Here is a 21,205-nt window from a genome sequence, read left to right as displayed (position 1 = left end):
CCATTCTTTTTATGTTCTGGATGCCTGATCTTGCATTTTAATGCTAGATTCAAACTGAAATTTTAAGAATTTAGTATTTCTTTCTGAATTTTGCCTAAGTCCTGGAAAATCACTCTTCAAAAATGTAACAACACAACAAATCCTTTTTTAAGAGAATTACAGTAACACTTAGACTTTGCATATGTACACTTTTCACTCATCTCAAAATTTTCAGTAATATTCAACACATACTTTTTAATATTTTACCTAGTCTGATCCCTAACCGCAACCTATTACATAACTACTTGGAAAGGAGGTGACTGATACTGGCTCATGAATTAGTGCTTTTTCAGAGACTATGGAATTCTTCTCCAACTTTTTTTTTTTCTTTTCCCCCCAAAGCCCCAGTAGATAGTTGTATGTCATAGTTGTACATCCTTCTAGTTGCTGTATGTGGGACGCGGCCTCAGCATGGCCGGAGAAGTGGTGCCTCGGTGCACACCCAGGATCCGAACCCGGGCTGTCAGTAGCGGAGCGTGCACACTTAACCGCTAAGCCACGGGGCTGGCCCCTCCAACTTTCTTAAGTCAAGTTTGTGCCCCTTTAAGAAGGTTGAGGTGATCTCGCCTTTTACCCTAACAATCCTAAAACCTTAATCATAAAGTCTTGTAGCTTGAATGAATGGATAGTTTTACCAGTGAAGAGAATAAGAATCTTAATCCTGTTATAAAATGCAAGACGTATCCTCTGAAGTGGCGAAAGAGTGCTGGTTCTTTGGTATTAGTTGTCCTAGTAGAAGGGAGAACTTCCTGCTATTATTTCTGTTGGTGAAATTGATAATAAACCATCACAAGGGACAGTGGAACTACTTAGTACAAATAATCCTAGCATCTTTTTATTGATAAAAGTTAATTTCAGGATCATAGAGAACAGAATATATAAAGCTATATTTTGAAGATTAGGCTTTAATCCTCTGAAAATAGTAAGCAAGGCAAAACCATTAAATAAAAATTTTGAATGTAATCCAAAGAATAAATGTTAGAGGATATTTCAGAATATTTGGAATACATTCTGTAAACAAAAGTCTGTAGAAACGATCAAGGGGAAGAGCTCAGCCTAGAGTCAGAATTAACCATTCACTGACATTCAAATCACTTAATAGACTTGAAAAATCTCAGGTATGATTTTGGTATCAAATAATATCTGATTTTGGATGATACCAAATTTTATAGGTTTATAGAATATTTTTATATAATTGACCTTAACTTATATTAACAATTTAAACAAATTATGTCCCAAGGAATTCGAAAACCATAGTGAAAGCTAAGAGGAGCTAACCCCAGGGCTCTTTTCCAGCTCACCTTTCATGTATTTTAGCAGATTGAAACCTAAATAATTCAGTAATTACGTGGAAAACAAAAGAAACATGTAAGGACCCTGAATTGGATGGGCTGGACTAGGTGCGACAGATTAACTGATGTCCCTTTCGTCTGCCCTCTCTGTGCACCCTGAGAGCTCACAACACTGCATGTGTTAGCATATAATTTCACCTCATGCCCTGCACAAGTGCATGACTTGCACAGAACATTTCATCAATTGTGTACCCCTGGGCCATTTTCTCTTTAAATCCTAAGACTGACCAGGATATGGAGTTGTACCTTTGCTAAGAGGCCAAGCTTTGGGGACTTTTACCAAGGTGAACTTGGGAGGAAAGTTACTTAAAGATGCTTTTACGTATTTTGTACATCTTTTTGGTGTGTCTGTGTGAGGAAGATTAGCTCTGAGCTAACATCCAATGCCAATCCTCCTCTTTTTGCTGAGGAAGATTGGCCCTGGACTAACATCTGTGCCCATCTTTCTCTACTTTATATGGGACGCCACCACAGCATGGCTCGACAAGTGGTACATGGGTGCGCACCTGGGATCTGAACCTGCGAACCCTGGGCTACCGAAGCGTTGCGCGCACTTAACTGCTACACCACCAGGCCAGCCCCTGGTACATGTCAATGTCCATCTTCAGCACCAGTGCAGACGTGAACTTGGACATAGGTCCAAAAACCATGACAATCCCTAGAGTCTCAGCACCTTCCCTATGCTTCAGTTGAGGGAAAAATCTCAAGTGCCTTAGTCCTGTGGGCCACAGAGTCTTACCTGAGATCAGGTGGATGAACAGCAGGGATTTCTGCCACAGTGACAGTGTGATTGTGTTGTGCCTTAATACAGAGGTTATCGCTTCCTTCTGGTAAGAAAAACAATATGTAGAAAGCAAAAAAAAAAAAGTTTGGAAACTTCTCGTTTTCTGCTAAAGAAAGGAATTAGGAATATGTTAAACATTGATGAGTTTCCTTGTTAGAATATGGACAAAATTTATTGTAAATATATTAGGTAATTATTCGTGGATATCTGTGCCCACAAAGCTTTAATTAAAGCATTCGGTGAAAACAGATAATGCTACTTTATATATAGCAAACAGTAAAGATATTCTCTTTAGGTACCTAGATAGAATTGTTTATAATTCCAGCAGGAAAGAAATGGTGTCTTCAGTGGTTGGCTGGGTCCAGGCCAGTCTTTGTGAGTTCTCTGTGATGCAGGTAATAACTGACCCTTGAGAGGCTACTCAAAGGCTGAATTTCCTTAGCTACTTAGATCTCTAAATACTGACCAGAATTCATCAGAAATACTACAGTGGGGACTGTAGATTTTGTTTAGGGTTTGTCATGATCCTTAAAGTCTTTCGGAGCACTCTGACAGTCATATGCATAGTAGAGAGGGGACACTCCTTCCCTACTTCCTTCAATGTGTCCTTTCTAGCCCTGCATACTCTTATCTCATCAGGCCTTTGCAAGTCCACAAGTTAACTCTGAGATGGTGTTGAATCTTTTTGTGGGTCTGAGATAACCTGAGGTGGTTTTCATTGTCAGAAGCCATGTAGGTTTGCTCCTAGTGATGTGAAGTCAAAGTAGGTACAAAAAGCGTGTATTGATTTTAGGCAAAAGATTGAAGTGAACACAGTAATTAGAGGCACCATAAAAGGCTCCTCTATAGGACCAGAATGCAGCACATTTCCTGATTTAACTGCAATGCAGTTGCCATGTCTGTGGGTTCCAGGAAAGAAATTTGTTCCACTATAATTTTGTATTCAGACTATTTTGAAATTGATTAAAATTAATATCTAAGAATATCTTTACAAATTACCTGTTAAATGAATCTTAATGAAATGATAAGAATTTTCCAGGAATCATTATTAACATGTTTCACTGCCTTATTTTGTGTTTTATTAATAGAGTAGGTGATATTTAGACCATAGTTTATTAGCTAAACTGGGAATCTTTTGAGAGAAGAGGAGGGTGCCAAGAATAATTATATCAAGACACTAGGTATAAACCAGGACTGTCTCAGGCAAACTGATTATTGTCTACTTATTATCCATCTTATGGGTAATATTGACGTGTTTTTGGTGTTCATTGGTTTAAAAACAAGCCTCAGGCTTATACATAAATGAAGATTAAGTACCAAAGTACTTTTGAGCATAAATTATATACTTAGTTTTTCTTGTGTGTATAGAGGACGTATGTCAGATAGTCAGGTAAGGTACTACTTAAGTCACTGAAGTCAGCTCCTTATTTCAGCCCTGTTAATGACAGAGTCTGAATGTGATCATTGTGCCTAAACTAAGGCAGTGCTTCTCAAACTAGTATGCATCAGAATCACCTGGGAGACTTAAAACAGATTGCTGGGCCCCATCCCCAGAATTTCTGATTGAGGAGGTCTGAAGTAGGGCCCTAGAATTTGCATTTTTAAATTAAGGTATACATAGAGAGCAGGTTTCCCTACTTAATATGTGATTTAAAAATCTCTAAGAAAATGTAGCAGTTGTCTTGGACATATTACCTCTGAGCAATTTGGGCTTTTTCTGTAGGGATAATTATTTCTACATTGGATAAGCTATAGTAGACTCTGGAACATTTTTTTGTGTGTGTGTGAGGAAGATCAGCCCTGAGCTAACATCCATGCTAATCCTCCTCTTTTTGCTGAGGAAGACCAGCCCTGGGCTAACATCTATTGCCAATCCTTCTCCTTTTTCTCCCCAATGCCCCCAGTAGATAGTTGTATGTCTTAGTTGCACATCCTTCTAGTTGCTGTATGTGGGACGCCACCTCAGCATGGCCGGAGAAGCGGTGCGTCGGTGCGCGCCCGGGATCCGAACCCGGGCTGCCAGTAGCGGAGCACGCACTTAACCGCTAAGCCACAGGGCTGGCCCCAACACTGAAACATTTATCGAAAGAATGAATACAAGTCTAGGAACCTGCAGGTAGTGACTTTGAAAAGCTACTTTGAGATGGTTTCTTTATGGGAAGGATCACAACTGCTTAAACAACTGCATTAAATAAACTGGGAAAAATCAATCATCATTTCTTTGTAGTTTGGTTTTGTTTTTTTCCCCCCACTTCTCACCCTCAAGCTGACATGACTGTATAATTCCTTTGTGAGGTGTCAAATTCTGAACGTAATCTAACTAATGTGCAGTGTCAGTGTGTGGTCCCCACCATCTTTTGGGTGAGTGATAAGTAGGATCCTCATATATAATAGTTTGTGAAGGTGGTGAAGGGCTTAGTTGGGAGAACAGGTAGGTGGTGAGGGGACCTATCAGCTGGCTTGGGCAAGAACACTAGAGTAGGTTGCGGGTCTGAGAGAAAAAATTAAAGAATTGAGATGGTCAGCAGGGAGAGGTAAGCAATAGGCAACCAAGTCTTTTTGACATGGAGAGCTCCTAAAAATGTCAAGGCAAGCAGTAGGCAGATATCAGAAGCAATAAGGGAGGATCTCTTGAAGAGATGTGAGTTGTGAGCAAAGGCTTTCAATTCCAGGTTCTCTGTATGTCTCCAACCAGGGGTTAGTCATCTGTCTGAATCTTAAATGAACTAGTCTTCAAGACAGTGACTTCATCCTCTGAAACCTTAACTGAAAAGGCTGTGTTCTCTCCTTGAGGCAGAAGGGGAGCTTCCAGGACTAGTTAGACCCTCAGAGAAATTGCTTTGGATGGGCAAGGCAAATGGTGAGAGAAACTTAATTCAGCTAAATTAGATAAGTTCCTAAAATGTTGCTCCATTGAGTATTTAAAGAATTAGAATGTGTTGGTAATCAGTGGGACTGATGATGTATGGGGTTCCTCCTAACTGCTGCTCCCCTAAGTCCTACTCAGGGCTGGCTAATAGTCCAGATTCTTGTGTACAGGCTGACTTCACTATCCAAAGGTTTAATTTGGTGGGTGGAGAAAGTAAAGGGGGTGAGGAGATGGTAGTCCTCTAGGCAGTGTCAGTATTACTGAAAATCAGGCAGATGATAATCTTAGTTCCAGGGAAGTTGATCAGTTTGAATTAGATGTCAGCCAGTGGTGAGGCCATGAAGACAGAGTCCAGCCCCTAAAGAGAGGATTTTGCAGGCCGTCAGGACCCCAACCGCAGAGGCAAGATTCAGAGCTGGGGCCCCAAGTTCAACAAACCACTTAGACGGAGGCCAGGAGCCAAAGTAGAGGCTCATCTACGCAGATTTTGATTGAAGCCTAGAGCTTGGTGAGGGTGATGGCATTTGGGTTGACACTACATTTAGGACAATGCAAGTAATAAATCCTATCCATTGGTGTGATGCACTCCTAAGGTGTCAGGCGGTTTGGATTAGCTCAGAAACCTGGGTGAGCCTAAATCTACAGTTTAAAGATATCTGATACTTAAAACTAGGCAGGGCTAAAATGCAGGCTAACCTCAGGTATTTATTAATCCTTACAGATATTAAACCTTACAGATATTTATTAATCAAAAATATCTAAGCGTTTTAATATATTTAATATGTTTTGTTGGTGTGAGCCAGCCAAATTTCATATTGAGTGAAATCAAATCCAGAGTAAATCTGGATTTGGAATAAAGTAAGAACCCTGCCATTCTAAAGCTAAGCCTTCAGCTCTACAGTTAATTTTTCTGTTTTAGAACTTGGTCATGTTCAGTTCTTGGTTGCCTAGGACCTCCAGCAGTCTGCAAGATAAAGATCAGTTTAGGAAACAAGCCCAGAGGTGAAAGCTGTGATCCGCAAGCTGCTTGTTTTCCCGGGCATTCAGCGTTGCTCCAGCAGTTCTCTTGCTTATAGACAAACTCAAGACCAGTAAGCAAAACCAATGCTTTTAAAGAGTCCTTGTGTTTTCTGTAGGAGATGCTAAGCTGTCGTGAGCCTGTGTTAAGAGATTTTGTTCACGCAGGCGCAGAGTGCGTGAATCTGTTGGAACAGCTTCCTTTTAATGGTAACAAAAGTCTTATTGTGAGCGTCGCTGGGTTAACTGTAGTGCTGGCTTCTCTCTCATTGGATTTTTTCCCCCAAGTGGTATTTTAAAACATCTATTCTTTTGTAAGATATTTAAACTTTAAAAATATTTTGAAGTCTAGGTTTAGATATCTCAATCACCCTTTGAGTATTTGGCTCTTGGCGTTGTGTAAAACAGTGTCTTGAGAGCAGATGGCTTTCCAGTTCACTGGTTTCAGAACCCTTGTCCCCTGGACCTAACATCAAAGAATGCCATATAATCACTTTAAATTTTTCTCCTTTATTGCACTACTGCAGTTTCATTATTGTTAACATGTGGTTAAGCGGGTGCTTCTTTGTATGAAGTTTGTTCTAGGTTCTCAAATTGGGGGAATTAATTTAACTTCAGAATTGAACTTCTACCAAACACTTTTTTTAATTAGCATTTATTTGTATGTTCATGGCCTTTGCCCGAAAATTCTCTGAGCTACTAAATCAGACGCAAATTTCACCTTTGTTTACATAAGCTTGTTGTCCAACAACAATTGATATTGTACTGTTGCTCCAGCAGTTCAGGCAAATGAAACTTCATAAAGCACAGGGAACAGCTTTAAATGTGATCTATAGGAAGCCATTAATAGACGTTATTACAACACTGATCTTGGAGTTCAAAACTTTTAAAAAAAAAAAGTTTCTCACATCTAAAGAGACAAAATATGGGCCGGCTCCATGGCTTAGCGGTTAAGTGCGCGCGCTCTGATGCTGGCGGCCCGGGTTCGGATCCCGGGCACGCCCCAAGGCACCACTTCTCCATCCAATGCGAGGCCAAGTCCCACGTACAGCAACTAGAAGGTTGTGAACCTATGACATACAACTATCTACTGGGGCTTTGGGGGGAAAAAAATGAATAAATAAAATCTTTAAAAAAAAAAAAAGAGACAAAATATGAGGAATTTGCATGCTGTGGTTCATGGTCATTCTAAATTTTCAGATTCAAGATAAACCAAAAACATAAATTAGCCTTAGGATTAGTGTGCTATGACAAATCCTCCTTTGCAAGGGTCATTGTAAGAGTTTGGAATTAATATAGCAGTTAGTAGTCTATGCTTCAGCAAAAAATTGGTCATGTTATTTTCTCCATTCCAAATGTGAGAAAAATGCAACCAAAAAAAATCAGAAGTTATTGCTTTGTGGTCCCCAGATAGATGTAAAGGGTTTCACATCATCTGGCCTCAGTAAAACCTCAGATCTACTTCTTAGTTGAACCTGGCATCCCAGTCTTTTTATAAGATTCTATTTCCAAATGCAGCTCACTGGTTATCTCTAGCCTTTTTGTCTTCCTTCAGGCAGCGAAAGAGTAGAATCTACTTGTAACATATAAAGAATAAATATTTAATGTCCATTCACTTTCTTTCTTAAATAGATAGACCTGTTGAAAGCGAATCCCTGGCGACATAAAGACTGCTTACTGTTTCTGGCTGTAACATAAATATTTAATTAAAACCTATTTCGAACCATTGTTCCTTAAGGTATACAGTACACTAGCCTTAGGCTAAACTTATGCCATTTCCCATATCCATCTGTTATTTATCCCCGAGTTTTTACCAGCTTTGCAAACTCGGGAGGCATTCACCTGGCTGTTGGAAATGTTTCCAGGAGGTGAATGTTTAACCTTTGAGCTACCGTTTCCAGAAGAGAACCAGCCAACCAAACATCACTATAAGAATTGGAATTTGGAATAAAATGAGAATTCTACCATTCTAAAGCTAAGCCTTCAGCTCCACGGTTAATTTGCTTCTGTTTTACGGCTTGGTCATGTTGAGCTCTTGGTTGCCTATAACCTCCAGCAGTCTGCAGATAAAGATCACCTTAGGAAACTGAAGCCCAGAGGTAAAAGCTCTGATCCACAAGCTGCTTGTTTTCCCTGGCATGCAGCATTGTTTCAGCAGTACTCTTGTTTAATTATCAAGGGTTTGTTGTAAGTAAAGATTCTTCTTTAATAAATAGAAGACCAGTTCCCATTTCTTGGGAGCCAATCTTTATCTGCTTGGATAGGACAAAAGGTTTTGAAGAAGGTCATTATTTCATTTGATTCCATTGCTTAAGATTATAAAGTTACACATACACTTCTGTTAGGATTATTGAGAGAATTAGCAGTTACTGTGTTAATATACCTATATCCAAAATGACAATTGGAAAAAATAAAAGGTTGAAGTGCCACAGTATAAACATAAGAGATAGGAACCTAATGAAGGTGTGGTATATGGGATTTAGTCAGTGCAGACAGGAAGGATTGATTGACCTGGCACACTAAAACAAATTTTATTCCAACAAAAAAAATTTTAAGAAGAATCCAGATTCCTTCTACATTTTAAAAATGCTGATTCAGACCAGCTGTGATTTGATGGTGCTTATATTGACAGTAAAACTATTAAACTCCTTAAAATAACAGCAGAATTGAAAGGCTAAGCTCAGGGTCAGAGCCACTCCTGTCTTGTACTGTTCCTAGCAGTGACTATTTATGTGCCACCTTGCCCAGCTTAAAATGCTTCCTGTTTGTAAAGGGACTATTCAGTATAAACTTTTCATGTAAATTACTTTGAGAAAATGTATATTATCCCTAAATGATATAATCCCATAGATAATCACATTCTTCCAGGTCAAAGCAAAGATTCTCATGCCTTTACGAAACACCTTCAAGACAACACTCTCTCAAATGAAAATGATTTTACATCCAAATTTTAATTGAGAGAATGATAGAGGAACTATAAATCAGAGCAAATAACATTGAGATAAGAAAAAAATATGACATAACTCTGGGATTTTATGTAAACGATAGATATTTATAGTTACAAGATGGATATAAGAAATACCTATTTTGTAGAATCTGTTTCATAGTATAATGTATAATCTTAATCTTATCTCAGTATTGTTTTACCCCTCTTCTATCCCAGTTCTTACCCTAAATCATGCGTCATTCAATCACTTTATTTAAGGTTATATAATACGGTATTTCATCATCCTCCCACTTTGCAAGTGAGAACACTGAGGCAGTGAACCAGAACTATGGGGACTTACCTCAGATCACACATACACTTAGAGGAATGTTTGCCTGCCAAACCATGTAACAGTAGCTGAAGTCTCTCCCCAGCTTCCTAAAGAAGTGAAAAGATTTGGATTGCTTTTCTTAGTTCTCATGATAGATACCGAATAAAAACAAGATGTCTTTGGTTTTTTTCATAATGAACTGGAATTCAGGGAAATTTACTAAAAATTCTTCTTTGGGAGCCTATACTATTTTTGGAAAAACAGTTTATGATACTTGGAGTTTAAGAATGATGTAGCTGTGATGAAAGCTATGCTCAGGTATATATATTTATATACCAGCAGGATCACCCATGGTGGGCAGGTTTCATCAGGGCTTCTGGACTAAGACAGACTAGGAAGAAGGACCTGGCCAACCACTTCCGAAAAAATTGGCCATGAAGATTGGCCTGTGAATAGCAGCAGAGCATTGTCTGATCCAGTGCCGAAGGTGAGAGGATGGTGCAAAAAGACCAGGCAGGGTTCCACTCTGCTGTACAGGGTCGTTAGGAGTCGGAATTGACTCAAAGGCACTGACAAACTGAGGAACTCACCAGAAACTGGTGTGTTGCTGCTTCAGTGATAACTTCACCCATCTCTCCTTCTCACAGTGTATCCTTGGTGCCTCACTTGATTCCTATCATAAACTTCTTTTTGGGCCTCTACACTGCTGTTTCACAACGAATTGAGTTAAGCACTCTGATACATAGAATTCCTTTGTGGTTTCCCCTTTTTGTTTGCAAATGTTGAGCTTATGGGTTCAAGAATGGAGATGTTATCAACCATAGTGAAAAGGAATCAAACGTATGTAAAACGTTTGAGGGTGAAAAGTGGATGAATGAAGGCCAAGAGGGCAGACATCTTCATTCCAGATAGCTGGCAAGGGGCTGTCTCAAACATTTGGGTTGAGGAATGGTATATTGAGTTAAAAATGGTGAAATAAGTCATTTTTGCTCACTATCCTCTATTCAAATCGAATAGAGGATAAAAATAGAAAAATAGAAAAATAATTAAATAGAGGGAAAACTCCCGCCTCCAATGAAAGAACAGCCAGAACTTCTGTGAAGTGAGGGTGCTCACTGAGAGCTGACATCGCCCCTCTTAGACCTTGAACAATATGTATCTTTCCAACAAGTGTCAGAGTCTTTATGGAAATATTCTTGTTTAGAGCAATCCAATAAAACAACAAGGATAGGCCAATGGAGAAGAAGAGAATATTCTTAAAGAGATCCAGCGTTTTGTTTGTTTGTTTTCTTTTTTCCCTGGGGAAGATTTGCCCTGAGCTAACATCTGCTGCCAGTCTTCCTCTTTTTTTTTTTTTTAATTCTGTGAGCTGCTGACACTCCCCAACACTGACAGACGAGTGCTGTGGTTCTGTGCCTGGAAACCAAACCCGGGCTGCTGAAGCAGAGCATGCCAAACTGTAACCACTACGCCATCGGGGCTGGCCCAAGAGATCCAGTTTTTGGCCAGGAGATAGAGCTGGGGATAAACCAAGCCATCCTCGCCATTTGTTTGATCTCTGACCTAGCTTCTTACTTAACAGGAGACTTTGCAGTGAAATGGAGTGCAAGAGAAACTATGGTAGCAACAGGCAGAGGGCCTAACACCTAGAGGGCTTTGCATCAATTCTCTTGAATCCTGAGAGCTGAGGGGGGATGTATTCCTAGAGAAAGCAAAGGAAATAACAGATTTGGTGAAAGGGTTTAAGGGGAGGTTCCCCAAGGAACGTAGGACCTAAGTATAAAAACAATTCCTTCTCTAAAGGAACATAAGCAAAAGGCAGATGTAAAATATGAATTTCCAAAAGAAATTTCCCCCAACCGTGGGCTCAGAGAAATAGTTCTCTATGGTCTTTAAGAAATCTTCCTTTTTTGGGGCCAGCCCCATGGCTTAGCGGTCACGTGCGCACGTCTGATACTGGCGGCCCGGGTTCAGATCCCGGGCGCGCTCTGATACACCACTTATCTCGCCATGCTGAGGCAGCGTCCCACATACAGCAACTAGAGGGATGTGCAACTATGACATACAACTATCCACTGGGGCTCTAGGGAGAAAAAGGGAAAAAGAGGAGTATTGGCAATAGATGTTAGCTCAGGGCCGGTGTTTCTCAGCAAAAAGAGGAGGATTGGCATGGATGTTAGCTCAGGGCTGATCTTCCTTGCAAAAAAAAAAAAAATCTTCCTTTTTTAAAAAATTAGAGAATTACAAAAGCCTATAGAAGAGAAAGATAAGAGAAATAATGAACTGGAAGAGTTCAGGAAAGGAATAGAAGTCAAAAAACTATACAGAGAAAGTCACCTTAAAATCAATAAAAAACAGAGTAACAAAACTAAAAACCAGAGACCTAACAGACTCAAAGAAATTAAGCAAAATAAAAAGGAAAACAGTATATTAAGTTGAACCATATGAAATTATAATGTCCAATTATTTTTGACCTACGAAAAAGGCAGTTTCTTATGGTTGCTAATAAAAATGGTGCTGGAGGAAATGATAGACTCAACGGAGGAAGGAAAATTCTTTGCACCAGCTTTTAATGTCAGGAGACAATCAAGCAATGTCTAGAATGTTATAAGGGAAAATAACCCAAGAATCTTATCTCTGGTCTAGTTGTCCTTTAAGAATAAAGGCAGGGGTTGAAAACACCAATGCGTAAAGGTACACGCACCCCTGTGTTTATTGCAGCGATATTCACAATAGCCAAGACTTGGAAGCAACCTAAGTGCCCATCAAGGGACGAATGGATACAGAAGATGTGGTATATATACACAATGGAATACTACTCAGCCATAAGAGACCATGAAATCCAGCCATTTGTGACAACATGGATGGACATTGAGGGTATTATGCAAAGTGAAATAAGTCAGAGGGAGAAGGTCAAATACCGTATGATTTCCCTCATTAAGTAGTAGATAATAACAACAACAACAAACAAACACACAGAGACAGAGATTGGATTGGTGGTTGCCAGGGGAAGGAGGAGGGCGAAAGGGATAATTTGGCACAAGTGTGTGGTGATGGGTTGTAATTAGTATTTGGGTGGTGAACATGATGTAATCTATGCAGAAATAGAAGTAGAATGATGTACACCTGAAATTTATACAATGTTATAAACCAATGTTACTTCAATAAAGAAAAAAATTTAAAAAAAAGAATAAAGGCAGGGGCTGGCCCCAAGGCATAGTGGTTAAGTTCACACGTTATGCTTGAGTGGTCCGGGGTTCGCCAGTTCGCATTCTGGGTGGGGACCTACTCACCGCTCGTCAAGCCACGCTGAGGCAGCATCCCACATAGAAGAGCTACTACTCTACAACTATGATACACAACTATGTACTGGGGCTTTGGGGAGGAAAAAGAAAAAGAGGAAGATTGCCAACAGATGTTAGCGCAGGGCCAATCTTCCTCAAAAAAACGAAGAATAAAGGCAAAAAATAGATAATCTCAAGCATATGTGAAATTAAAGAATAACAAACTCATGAACCATTCTTAAAAAAAATCTACCAGACGATACAACTGTGAAAATTTCATTTACAATATTCAATTAAAAATAAATCCTTAGGGGGCCAGCCCAGTGGCCTAGCGGTTAAGTGCACACACTCCACTGCTGGCAGTCTGGGTTTGGATCCCGGGTGTGCACTGACACACCGCTTGTCAGGCCATGCTGTGGCAGCGTCCTATATAAAGTAGAGGAAGATGGGCACGATGTTAGCTCAGGGCCAGTCCTCCTCAGCAAAAAGAGAAGGATTGACATGGATGTTAGCTCAGGGCTGATCTTCCTCACACACGCACACACACACACACACACACATTAAATAAATATTTTTAAATCGTTAATAATGTAAATATAATATATTGAAAACTAAGAGTGCCCTAATTTCCCCATCTTTCACAATAGAAGAAAATTAGATACTCTCTAAAGTTGAAATGTACTTATTTCTATGTGTTTTTTTGGTAATCTTTTAACTCAGTTTGGAGAATTCTATTAAAAATAACTCTAGTTTTTAGAAAAATCTAAAGTTCAACAATTCATTTTCACTTTACCTAAAGTAAAATTGAGTCTAATGCTTTTGCAAAAACTTTTTTTTTTGGAAATAATTATAGATATACAGGAAGTTGTAAAGATAGTATAGAAAGGTCCCATTATACTCTTCCCTCGTTTCGCCTGGTAGTTACATCTTACGTAATTATAGCACAATATCAAAACCAGGGAGGGCCGGCCTGGTGGCATAGTGGTTAAGTGCAGGAGCTCTGCTGCAGCGGCCCAGGGTTCAGATCCCGGTCGTGCACTGACGCACCGCTTGTCAAGCCATGCTGTGGCGGCGTCCCATATGAAGTGGAGGAAGATGGGCACTGATGTTAGCCCAGGGCCAGTCTTCCTCAGCAAAAAGAGGAAGACTGGCAGATGTTAGCTCAGGGCTGATCTCCTCACAAAAAATAAACCCAAAAAACCTGGGATTTGACATTGAAATAATGTGTGATACAAAGTTCTATGTCCTTTTTTTTTTAAGACTGGGGAAAGTAGAAGGCCATGCTGAGTCCCGTGCTGCTCTTCAAACTAAAGCCGCCACGGGTGTTTCTGTGAAGAGGTGAGGTTGCCAGGCAGTCCCCAGGGTCAGCTGATCTCTGCCCACTTTGAAACCCCAGCAACTCACCAAGTCATCTCAGGCTGGGCACCTCAGGGCCTCTGTGCTTGGCCTGAGATGTGAGGAGGGTTTCTATTGTTGTTTTTTGCTTGCAATTTTTTGTTGAGATAAAATTCACGTAATAATCACTGTTTTTTTTTTTTTTTTGGTGAGGAAGATCGGCCCTGAGCTAACATCCGCCAATCCGCCTCTTTTTGCTGAGGAAGACCGGCCCTGGGCTAACATCCATGCCCATCTTCCTCCACTTTATGTGGGATGCCACCACAGCATGGCTTGACAAGCGGTGCGTCGGTGCACGCCGGGATCCGAACCAGCGAACCCCAGGCCGTGGCAGCAGAACTCGCCCACTTAACAGCTTGGGCCACCGGGCCAGCCCCAGTAGTCACTCTTTTAAAGTGTTCAGTGGTTTTTAATGTACTCAAAGTTATGCAATCATCACCACTATCAAATTGCAGAACATTTTCATCACTCTAAAAAGAAATCCATACCCATTAGCAGTTAGTCATTTCTCATTCCTCTCTCCTCCCAGACCCTGGCAACCACTAATCTACTTTCTGGCTCTATGGATTTGCCTATTGTGAATATTTCATATAAATGGAACCATATAATTGTGGCCTTTTGTGTGTGGCTTCTTTAATACTTAGCACAATGTTATCAAGGTTCATTCATGTTGTATAATGAATTAATATTTCGTTACTTTTTATGGCTGAATAATGTTCCATTGTATAGATACACATTATTTTGTTTATCCATTAATAAGTTGAGGGACATTTGGATTGTTTTCACTTTTTGGCTATTATGAATAGTGCTGCTATGAACATTCATATAACAAGTTTTTGTGTGAACATATGTTTTGATTTCTCTTGGGTATATATCTAGGAGTGGAATTCCTGGGTCATCCATTGAATTTTTTATTTCCATTATTTTATTTTATTTTATTTTTTATTATTATTATTTTTGGTGAGGAATAGTGGCCCTGAGTTAACATCTGTGGCAATTTTCCTCTGTTTTTGTATGTGGGATGCCGCCATGGCATGGCTTGATGAGCAGTATATAGGTCCTCACCTGGGATCCGAACTTGCGAACCCCAGGCTGCAGAAGCAGAGTGCGCGAACTTAACCACTACGCCACTGAGCTGGTTCCTATTTTATTTTTTTTATTTGGGATTTTTTCCAGTTTTATTGAGATATAATTGACATACAGCACTGTATAAGTTTAAGGTGTGCAGCATAATGATGACTTACATAATATCGTGAAATGATTACCGCAGTAAGTTTAGTTAACATCCTTCATCTCATATACTTACAAAAAAAACAAAAAAGAAAGTTTTTTTCTTGTGATGAGAACTCTTAGGATCGTCTCTCTTAACAACTTTCAAATATACCCTATAGTAGTGTTAACTATAGTCATTATGTTGTACGTGACATCCCCAGTACTTATTTATCTTATAACTGGAAGTTTGTACCTTATGACCGCCTTCATCCAATTCCCCCACCCCTGACCCCAGGCTCTGATAACCACAAATCTGATCTTTTTTCTATGAGTTTGTTTTTTTTGTTTGTTTGTTTGCTTGTTTGTTTTAGATTCCATATATAAGTGAGATCATTTAGTATTGGTCTTTCTCTGTCTGACTTATTTCACTTAGGTTAATGCCCTCCAGGTCCATCCATGCTGTGGAAAAGGGATTTCCTTCTTTTTTTTTGCTGAATAATATTCCATTGTATATATATACCACAATTTCTTTATCCATTCACCTGTCAATGAACACTTATGTTGCTTCCATGTGTTGGCTATTGTAGATAATGCTGCTATGAACATGGGCATGCAGACATCTCTTCAACACTGTTGTTATATTTTTAAATTCTCATATTTCTATTTGGTTCTTTTTTATATCTTCTATTTCTTTGCTGAAGTTTTTTATTTCTTTGCTGAGACTTTTTTTTGTTTGTTTTAAGCTTGTTCTTAATTGCATTGAAGCATTTTTATGATGGCTGCTTTAAAATCCTTGTCAGATGATTCTACCATCTGCATCATCTTTGTGTTGGCATCCTCATTCACTTTGAGATCTTCCTGGTTCTTGGTATGACAAGTGGTCTGTGATTGAAACCTGGACATTTTGGTATTATAAGACTCTGGATCTTATTTAAATTTTGTATTTTAGCAGACTGTTGTAAGAGGTTCGCTGGATTCGATCGGAGACATAAAAAGGAATTTTCCAACCCAAACGAATGGACTGATTGCACACTTTATTATATAGGGAAGAGGAAAGGTGAAAGTTAGCAAATAGATATGGAGAATACAGGAAGTAGCTATATACAAAGAAACATCAGACTGGGTACTTATAACATCCAAATAAGTCAATAAAAAGAGGAAACAACATCAGATCCATCGAAAAAGAGAAACATCAGATCCATTGAAAAGGAGAAACATCAGACTGGGTACTTACAACATCCACTCCCTTACACTGGGGAGAGTCCCTTTAACTGAAATGGCTAGGCAGGAGTGCTGATAGAAAGAGGTCCTGGGCAAGGCGTCCACCCCACAGGCGAGACTCTCACCAGGCCTCAGTTTTCAGCAGCTTATATAGTATGAGTAATCTTCAGAGTAAGCATTTGGTGTTCTCATGCACAAATGATTATCAGTTGTGTACATGCATTGAGCTCCTTGGTTATCGTCCCAGCCTGGCACAGATGGCCAGTCCATCCTGGGCTATAACCCCCGAAGAGTCTTGTAGTCTTACAAATTGCAGCTATCTCTGTGGGAGAAGGGCCAGTTCCCACCACACAGAAAGCTGCTTTATATTCCTTTGTGTGCTGGTGGCTGTAGGTTCATGGACCAGCCAAACATGGCCGTACTCATGTCAAGACACAGACACCGCTCAAACCTCTGACACCACTCCAGTGGGTGAAGAGGGCTACCACTTTGTTACTACCAGATCAGGGTGGAAGTCCAGGATTTCTACTCTGGGTCCTTTGAGATGAGGGGGAATTGTTACTTATGTGTGGGGATGGGCTTTCAGGCCCTCCAATAGGCCTCTGTGGATACCACTCTGGCTGGGAAGTGGAGGGGCATCTTGTTACTCCTTTGCATGTGGCCTCCACTGACACTGAGCAGGGGTGGTCTTGTTACTGCTGAGCTATAGTGAAAGTCCTCACTTTCAGCCTGGCCACCTCTGACACCACCCCAGTGGGGAGGGGGAGGGGCACTCAGTACTGCCAGGTCGGGGTAGAAGTGCACGCTGCCCATGTGGTCTCCACTGACACAGCAGGGGGTTGGGGGTGGGGCTCACCACAACTCCTTCTCCATCACCACTCTGGGGGGTGGGAGGGAATGGGGACACGTCGTTACAGCCTGGCAAGTGTGAAAGTCTAGGCTCTCCTGGCCTTTGCTGGTTGGATGGTGGTAGAGCCACAGTGTTTTACATGATGTTTGGCTGGAGTAGAATGGTTATTACGTCACAGTTTCTGTCTTGCTAGGCTGCCTCTTTTCCTGGTCCTTTAGCTAGAGAGAGCAGGCTTTTCTTGAGGTGTTAGTTTTGTCTGTGCCCATTGGCATTTCCAGGTTGCCAGCTTCTCTAGTATCCAGTCTGGGATATATGAAGCAAAAGGAAAACTCAGGGAACTAACCACGGTGGTGGTGTTCTTGGGTCCTGAGGTCCCTAAGCCAGTCTGCCTCTCTCCACCTTTCAGAGTCTCATTATGCTTGGGAAATACATATACATATACATATACATGTATATGTACATATATGTATATGTATTTTCGGAGATATATGTATATATATATATATTTCCGAAGGTTTTCAGTTACGTTGAGTGGGAAGAATAGGGAAAATTTTTAATTTAAAATATGATATATAATATGATTCCATTTTTCTAAAATTATGTCATTCTATGTATATATTTACCTAGAAAAATGTTCACCTTGCTAAAGATGATAATTTCTGGGTGGTAGAATTTCAAATGGATTTTTTTCTTTGTGTATGTTTAAAAATTTTTTTTTTTTTTTGTGAGGAAGATCAGCCCTGAGCTAACATCCATGCTAATCCTCCTCTTTTTGCTGAGGAAGACTGGCTCTGAGCTAACATCCATTGCCACTCCTCCTCCTTCTTTTTTTCTCCCCCCAAAGCCCCAGTAGATAGTTGTATGTCATAGTTGCACATCCTTCTAGTTGCTGTATGTGGGACGCGGCCTCAGCATGGCCAGAGAAGTGGTGCCTCGGTGCGCGCCCGGGATCCGAACCCGGACGGCCAGTAGCAGAGCACTCACACTTGCGCGCACTTAACCACTAAGCCATGGGGCCGGCCCTGTTTAAAATTTTAATGATGAGATGTATCATTTTTTAAAAAACAATAGAGGCATTCTAAAAAAAAAATGTGTGGTTTGGGGGAAGTTGGGGAGATATTAACGTCTGCAAAGAAATGTCTACCACCTAGAAAATCCAGTAAATCTCCTTTCTGAGTGATCATAATTGGTTTAAAAAATTTCTCTTTTCCTGTTGTCCACTAGTGTGATTTACCTCTCATCATCTTTAAGCAATTTGAATGTCCAAGAGGGATAGTTTGTTACTTTAAAAAGCAATTCTTGGCTTCAAATTCATTCAAGGAACAGGGACACTATGGGTGTATGTACCCTCTTAAAATTCAAAATATAAATGAAATTTTAGGCAAATGTGAAAAGGCTACATTGATATGAAAAACAAATCATGACATTATGAATGTACTGAATGCCACTGAACTGTTCACTTTAGAATTAACAATTTTGATTTATTTAGAATAAGCAATTTATATTATGTGAATGGCACTTCAGTTTAAAAAATTGTGGATTCTTTTGAATAACAAACTATGCCCTCTCAAAAAAAAAATGGGAGAGTTTTCTTAAGTAGTAAGATCTGCTCATCTTCTTAAAATATCCCAATATGCACATTAAAAAATTTATTGACAATAAATTTTTAGGCAATCTAGTATAAAATAAGCTTGCTTTATAAATGCATCTTTCCCCCCATGCGATAGAGTACTTTCACGTGTAAGAAATGTGTTTTGAGAACTTACCGGCCCTTGGAGGTGAACCTCTGATTTCTTAAAAAATTCAGAACTCTGAAGTGGAGGGCCTTCCTGGTGCTCTTGAATTGAATTCCAAGGAAACTGATTACTACACATGGCTCTAATAAAGTTTTGCCATAAACATCTGTGGGAAACCTGAGGGTGATCTTTTAGAGGGATATTCCATTCGCAGGGCCTGTTAGCTGTTTCCCCCTGAAGTGTTAGGTCCCCTTCTGGTAAATGAGTTTGACTCTTTTTTCCTAAGGAGTCTGGAGAGCTCTAGGGATTGTTAAAAGGGCTGCCTTTCACGTTTTAAGCCCTGGTTTGAATCTAATCTGGGTTAACCTTGTGACCCTGAATTGTTTATGTGAAATGAGGTGGTGATCTCAGCCCTGACTTAAGGAAACGCCTTTCACATAGAAAGTGGCACTAATTGGTCTCTGTGTTGACAGGCTTAGCTGAGAGGCTCATGATTGAATGGGCAGTGAGAACAGAAACTATATTACCCCACCTCAGCTCAGCATGTTGGCTGGAGGACACACAGGGCAGCTACCAGTTCTCCCCTCTTCCAGCAACATCCAATTTGGTTTTTTTTGTTTTTGTTTTTGTGTTTTTTTGTGAGGAAGATCAGCCTGAGCTAACATCTGTGCTAATCTTCCTCTTTTTGCTGAGGAAGACCGGCTCTGAGCTAACATCTGTCAGCAGCATCCAACTTGTAAAGCAACTGGGTTGGGCTAGGAGACCCCGGAGGCCTACCATTTGTGCACCAAGACTACTTTACATACGTCTGGCCCTGTTCTGTAAAGCAGTCTCAACAGTGATAGGGCTCTAGACCAGGGGTCTGCAAACTTTTTCTGTAAAGGGCTGAAGAGGAAATATTTTAGGCTTTGTGGACCATACAGTTTCTGTTGCAACCACTCAACTCTGCTGACAAAAGCAGCCATAAAGAATACATACATGTGGGGTTGGGTGAAAGGGGTAAAGGGACAGTGATGTGCGGTGATGGACAACAATTAGACTACTTGGGATAACCATGATGAAGTCTACTCAGAAAATGATAAACAATAATGTACACCTGAATTTTCACAATGTTATAAACCATTGTTATCTCAATAAAGTTATGGGGGAAAAAATAATACATACGTGAATGAGTGTGCCAGTGTTCCAATAAAAGTTTATGGACACTGAAGTTTGAATTTCATATAATTTTCACATGTCAAGAAATATTATGCTTCTTTTGATTTTTTTTTGTGTATGTGTGTGTGAGGAAGATCAGCCCTGAGCTAACATCCATGCCAATCCTCCTCTTTTTGCTGGGGAAGACTGGCCCTGGGCTAACATCTGTGCCTATCTTCCTACACTTTATATGGGACGCTGCCACAGCATGGCCTGACAAGCGGTGCGTTGGTGCGTGCCCGGGATCTGAACCCGGGCCACCAGCATCAGAGTGTGTGCCCTTAACCGCTATGCCACGGGGCTGGCCCCTGATGTTTTTTCAACCAATTAAAAATGTAAGGATCGGGGCCGAGCCAGTGGCATAGTGGTTAAGTTCGAGCACTCCACTTCAGTGGCCTGGGGTTTGTGGGTTTGGATCCCGGGAGCGGACATACACACTGCTCATCAAGCCATGCTGTGGTGGCAGCTCGTTTACAAAATGGAGGAAGATTGGCACAGACGTTAGCTCAGGGACAATCTTCTTCAAGCAAAAAGGGGAAGACTGGCAACAGATGTTAGCTCAGGGCCAATTTTCCTCACCAAAAAAAAAAAAACCAACAAAAAAAATCATAAAGATCATTCTTAGCTTGCAGCCTATACAATAACTGGCAGGGGGCCAGACTTGGCTCCCAACCTGTAGTTTGCTAACCTCTGCTCTAGACCAAAAGTTGGAGATCTTCCTCACTTCCATTCCTCACTCAACCACTAACTAGCTATAGGACCATGGGCACTTCTGTGGGCCTCAGTTTCTTTGTCATGTGTTTGGACAGAATAAGGAGGAACAGGACTAGATGAAACACAGTTTCTTCTAGCTATAACAGATTGCCCGATTCTATTATAGGAGCATAAGTCAACTGAAGCAAAGCTATATATGTGGAATGGACATTAGTTTACTCAAAAGAAACAAATAAATCTTAATATTCTCAATGTTAATCTTTGTCCTAATATGAGGA

The sequence above is a fragment of the Diceros bicornis genome, chromosome 6 (genome assembly GCF_020826845.1).
Source record: "Diceros bicornis minor isolate mBicDic1 chromosome 6, mDicBic1.mat.cur, whole genome shotgun sequence".
NCBI classification, from domain to species: Eukaryota; Metazoa; Chordata; class Mammalia; order Perissodactyla; family Rhinocerotidae; genus Diceros; species Diceros bicornis.
Note: the sequence above shows the minus strand (reverse complement) of the source record.